This window comes from Asterias rubens, chromosome 4 (genome assembly GCF_902459465.1).
Source record: "Asterias rubens chromosome 4, eAstRub1.3, whole genome shotgun sequence".
NCBI classification, from domain to species: domain Eukaryota; kingdom Metazoa; phylum Echinodermata; class Asteroidea; order Forcipulatida; family Asteriidae; genus Asterias; species Asterias rubens.
The window spans coordinates 13,004,832-13,009,876 of NC_047065.1; positions in this window are offsets into that span (position 1 = coordinate 13,004,832).

The window sequence follows — 5,045 nt, forward strand, 5'->3', positions numbered from 1 at the left end:
ATCTTACAAACCTCCCAGGTACCCATCCCATGTACCCATCTCCAGTAGGTACTCCCCACGTTGCCGATTAATGCACTCAAAATAAAGAGGTACCTCCCAACGTTGCCGATCTCTTATGCTACCCCCACCCAGGTACCAATCTCTTACAAACCTCCCATGTACCCATCCCAGGTACCCATCTCCAGTAGGTGCTCCCCACCCCACGTTGCCGATTAATGCACTCAAAATAAAGAGGTACCTACCAATGTTGCCGATCCTATCCACCAGATACCCATCATTTAAAAAGGATCCAACCACCCATCCCAATCACATACAGTGCCTATCCATACAACCATCCACGCACCCGTCACTCAACCACACCCATAATGCCACACCCATTATGTTCAAAATACGATTTCTATCTCATGGAGACTGAGAGCAAAACAGAAAAGTGGACACAAAATGTCTCCGTGGGGGAATTGACCTATTTTTACTGCACAATGCGCCAGGTAGTTATTATGTCTTACACTATGTGAAATTGTTTATTTTTGTGTCTAGAGTACAACATCGATACAGCCGCAGGAGTACTGATTGTCATTATACACAAACACAACAGGCCCGACTATCACACCCAAACTTCTGAATGATATCACTGATTTTAATTGAAGAAAATTACAAGGTGTTCATGTGGTTATGTACTCAAAGTTGTTATTATTATGTTAAATCAATGAGTGGTGAGGAGATTTTCAACTTGTGGTTTAAACTACCCGCCTGGTTCTTGATAATTTTACCGAGACGAAGTCGAGGTAAATTATCAAGAACCAGGCCTCGGCGGGTTTAAACCACAAGTTGAAAACCGATTCAACACACTTTGATTCCAATTCATAAACACCTTTTCGGTAAAAAAAAAAAAATCATGTTTAAACCGATGCTGCTCGGAATTTAGTTTCATGAAATGTTCGGGTAAATAAAATGATGGCGCTGTCCAACTCAGTGACACTTTGTGACTGTCGACTTGAACACCAAAGGTTTGCAAAATTGAACTTTTAAAACCGTTGTGGGTGACCAAAGGAGCCATTATGGCGATTGCGCCATTGAACGTTTTTGTGGTAGAGTAAGACCGCAATGATGTTTTTCAGATCTACTTCATAGCAAGAACTCTGAGCACCACTCAAAATTCAATGAATTAGTTAGAATCACTTCAAAAGATTACCTGTCCAGTGCTCATAGCTTAAATAAAGGCAGTGGACACTATTGGTAATTACTCAAAATAATTATTAGCATAAAACCTTTCTTGGTTACGAGTAATGGGGAGAGGTTGATGTGAGAAACGGCTCCCTCTGAAGTGCCATAGTTTTCGAGAGAGAAGTAATTTTCCACGAATTTGATTTCGAGACATTTTCCACGCATTTGATTTCGAAACTTCAGATTTAGGATTTGAGGTCTCGAAATCAACCATCTAATCGCACACAATTTAGTGTGACAGTGGTGTTTTTTCTTTGATCTCGCGACTCCGATGACCAATCGAGCTCAAATTTTCACAGGTTTGTTATTTAATGCATGTTGAGATACACCAAGTGAAAATTCTTTGACAATTAGCGATAGTGTCCAGTGTCTTTAGAGGGATTGTATACGTTTGGTATTGTGCCCCCATTGTTTGTTTCAACCATGGCTGATATAGTAGTTGAAAATGACACCATAAAACTCATTCACTTGCGAGATTTGCCGAAAATTGTGGAGCATATACAGACTGAATTTTGACAATACCAATAGTGTCCATTGTCTTTATAAAAGCTTTTAACACTAATCACTCAATTTTAGGTGTCAGACCTAAAAAAAAAGGCTTCAGACCCGAAGTCTTTGAACATTTTGGTAAAAAATAAATCATTTCTCAAAAACTACGTTAATTCAGAGGGAGCCGTTTTTCACAATGTTTGATACTATCAACAGCTCTCCTTTGTTCATTACCAAGTAAGTTATTTTCATGCTAACATTAAACAATTATTTTGAGTAAATACCAATAGTGTCCTTTGAATTATGGACACTTCTCAGTTAAAGGTAGTGTAATAAAGCTTTTCAAATCCCAATTAACACTATTCACTCAATACCCCAATGCTTAAAAACCGCACTCCCTTTAACCTCGACTAGGGGTAGCAGACTCAGAGTGTCATATGCAAAACCCACCCACGACGTCGACATACTCGACTTACACGCACCATCATCAGCATGTGTCGTTCATGGTTACATTTTCAACTCGGCTCATACTCCCTGGTTCACCTTGTATATTTATTCTTCCATTGTATCGTGTCGGGAGAAAGAAAGAGAGAGAGAAATAAGAAGGGGGGGGGGGGCAGGAAAGCATCGATGCCTGCCAGACAATAACACACACCCCTTGCACAATACATTTTATAATAATAACTGTATAGTGGCCCAGTTATGGGTAACCCCACGTATCGGATGACGGGGGACTCCTTCTACACTGTTTTCGTTTGACCGCTGGGGGCGCTTGTTGTTACTGGAGGCGGGTTAACAAGTTGAAAGCAGCAATACAGTGCGCCTTGCGAGCATGGTTATTTTTGTTTTGCTAACCATGATTCGATGCATTTGTCTGTGACTTGTTTCTATGTTTTCGTAAGTTGCCCAAAAGGTGAAACCAAGAAAAGACTAAGTTAAAGGATTCGGGTACTTTTTCAAAATATCCACACATTTACATTAAACTTACAGGGTTTGAAGATAATGATAGTGGAAAGCTTCCCTTCGAATATTACTAACTAATGTTGTGTAGTTTTTGAGAATTGAGTAAAACAAGTCACAAAATAGTTTTGTCTCATGAGACCAAAACTATTTTAGCATGTAAAATTCCCTTAACCAGTTATGATATTATACCAAAACCATAGCATAATTGGTAAACACGTTTTTACATGCTAAAACTGAGACTAAAATTATTACTTTTACTCATTTCTAAAAAAACTACAGCACCTCAGTAAGTAAAATTTCAAGGGAAGCTTTCTACTATCATTATCTTCAAACTGTGTAAGTTTATTTGGACATTGTGTTTTGTGTTAGGAAAAAGAACATATACCCTTTAAGACACTAATGGTAATTACTCAAAATAACAATTAGTATAAACCCGAGAGGTTGGTAGTATCAAACATTTTGAGAAACGGCTCCCTCTGAAGTGGATTAGTTTTCGAGTAAGAAGTAATTTTCCACGAACTTGATTTCGAGACCTCAGATTTAAATTTGAGGTCTCGAAGTCAAGCATCTGAAAGCACACAACTCCATTATTATGTCGCAACTTCGACGACCGATTGAGCTCAGATTTTCACAGGTTTGTTCGTTATGCATAAGTTGAGAAACAGCAAGTGGGAAGACTAGTCTTTGACACTAACCAAGTGTCAAGTGTCTTGAAGATGCGACATTGGCCCCATTATGGTTCATAAACCCGTCTTATTATTGTCTCTCTTAAGTGACTTTGGCACATAATTTGGTGGGTAACGTGCGCTATACGACTTCAATATTGTTATTTGTATTTCTGTTAATTATTATTAGTGTGGTATTTTCTGGTTTGACGCTTTCTGGAAGCTGCAAGTGTTACCGATATTCACCGCTACTGCAGATTGGCCTGTGTAAACTCTGTCAATATAATGGAAAAAAGTATTATGGGAACTACTTTTTCGTTTAGGGTTTCATGGAAGCAACCAATCAAAAAAATAGAGATGTAAATTAAATTGGTACAACAAAACCAGTGTTTTCATCAAACAAAAAGTGATGACATGTTTGGTATCAGAGCTGGATGTTGAGCACAGAAATTGAGGAACACCCTGAAGTTTTATCACCATAATATTTAATATGAAAGTATGTTCCAAGAATATGTTTGGTAATATCTTAAAGGAACACGTTGCCTTGGATCGGACGAGTTGGTGTATAAAAAGCGTTTGGAACCGTTTCTTACGAAATGCATATGGTTAGAAAGGTGTTTTAAATTAAGTAGAATATAAAGATCCACACAAGTATCACTCAAAATTGCACGGTTTTCCTTTTACGTCGCGAACTAACACGGTCGGCCATTTATGGGAGTCAAAAATTTGACTCCCATAAATGGCCGACCGTGTTTATTGACGAGGTAAAAAGAAAACCACGCAATTTTGAGTGATACTTGTATGGATCATTATATTCTACTTTTACAACATCTTTCTACCCATATGCATTTTATAACAAACGGTTACAAAACGCTTTTCAAAGACCAAATCGACCGATCCAAGGCAACGTGTTCCTTTAAAATTCATGGGAATCAAACCTTTTGGTAATCAAGCCTACAGTCTAAGCATGTTGAGAACACTCACTTCGAAGTAGTGTGGTAATATTATTGAAAAGAGAGATCAGATTTTCGACCCAGAATTTGAACCTGAGAAGCGTTACTGCTACTGTGGTTAACGTTTCTCAAAATGTGTTTTCGTATTAATTATTTGGGAATGTTTCGTTGACGTTTTTTATTCGCTGCGGATTTTGGGCGAAACCTCAAAAACACGACTACCTTTTGAAATTGTTTACATGTAAGTTGTAATGTAAAGCCTACATCTACATTTATTTCACGTTAAAGCAATCGAACGGTACCCAAGATTGCATTAAAAAAACTAATCCATATAAAAACTATTTTTCAGTATTCGACAAAACAAAACATTACAGAAAAGTACAGTGATAAGAGTCACGGGACTTGGGGAATTCAAATTAAAGGCCGAGAGGGAGCGATTTGCAGAAAAGAAAGCGATAGCCGAGGCCCTGCAACGGGTGTCACCAGCCATGCGGCATTTATAATTGACTGGAAAAAGCAGCGGTGACAAGCCGATGATCGACACGGGCCGATAGCGTGTTTTTCCAGGGCTCAGCCGAACGCAAGGAGATGGCGATGGTGTGTGCTACGGCTCAATCCGTCAACCCAACTGACGCCTGGAGGGCAAAGGTCACAGGGTCGGGTTGGGGTCACAATGTTGGCTCTAGTGGCCCCCTATTGACACGACGACGTACACTTGGGGCTGTACATTTTTTTTGTTCGGTTGATGTCT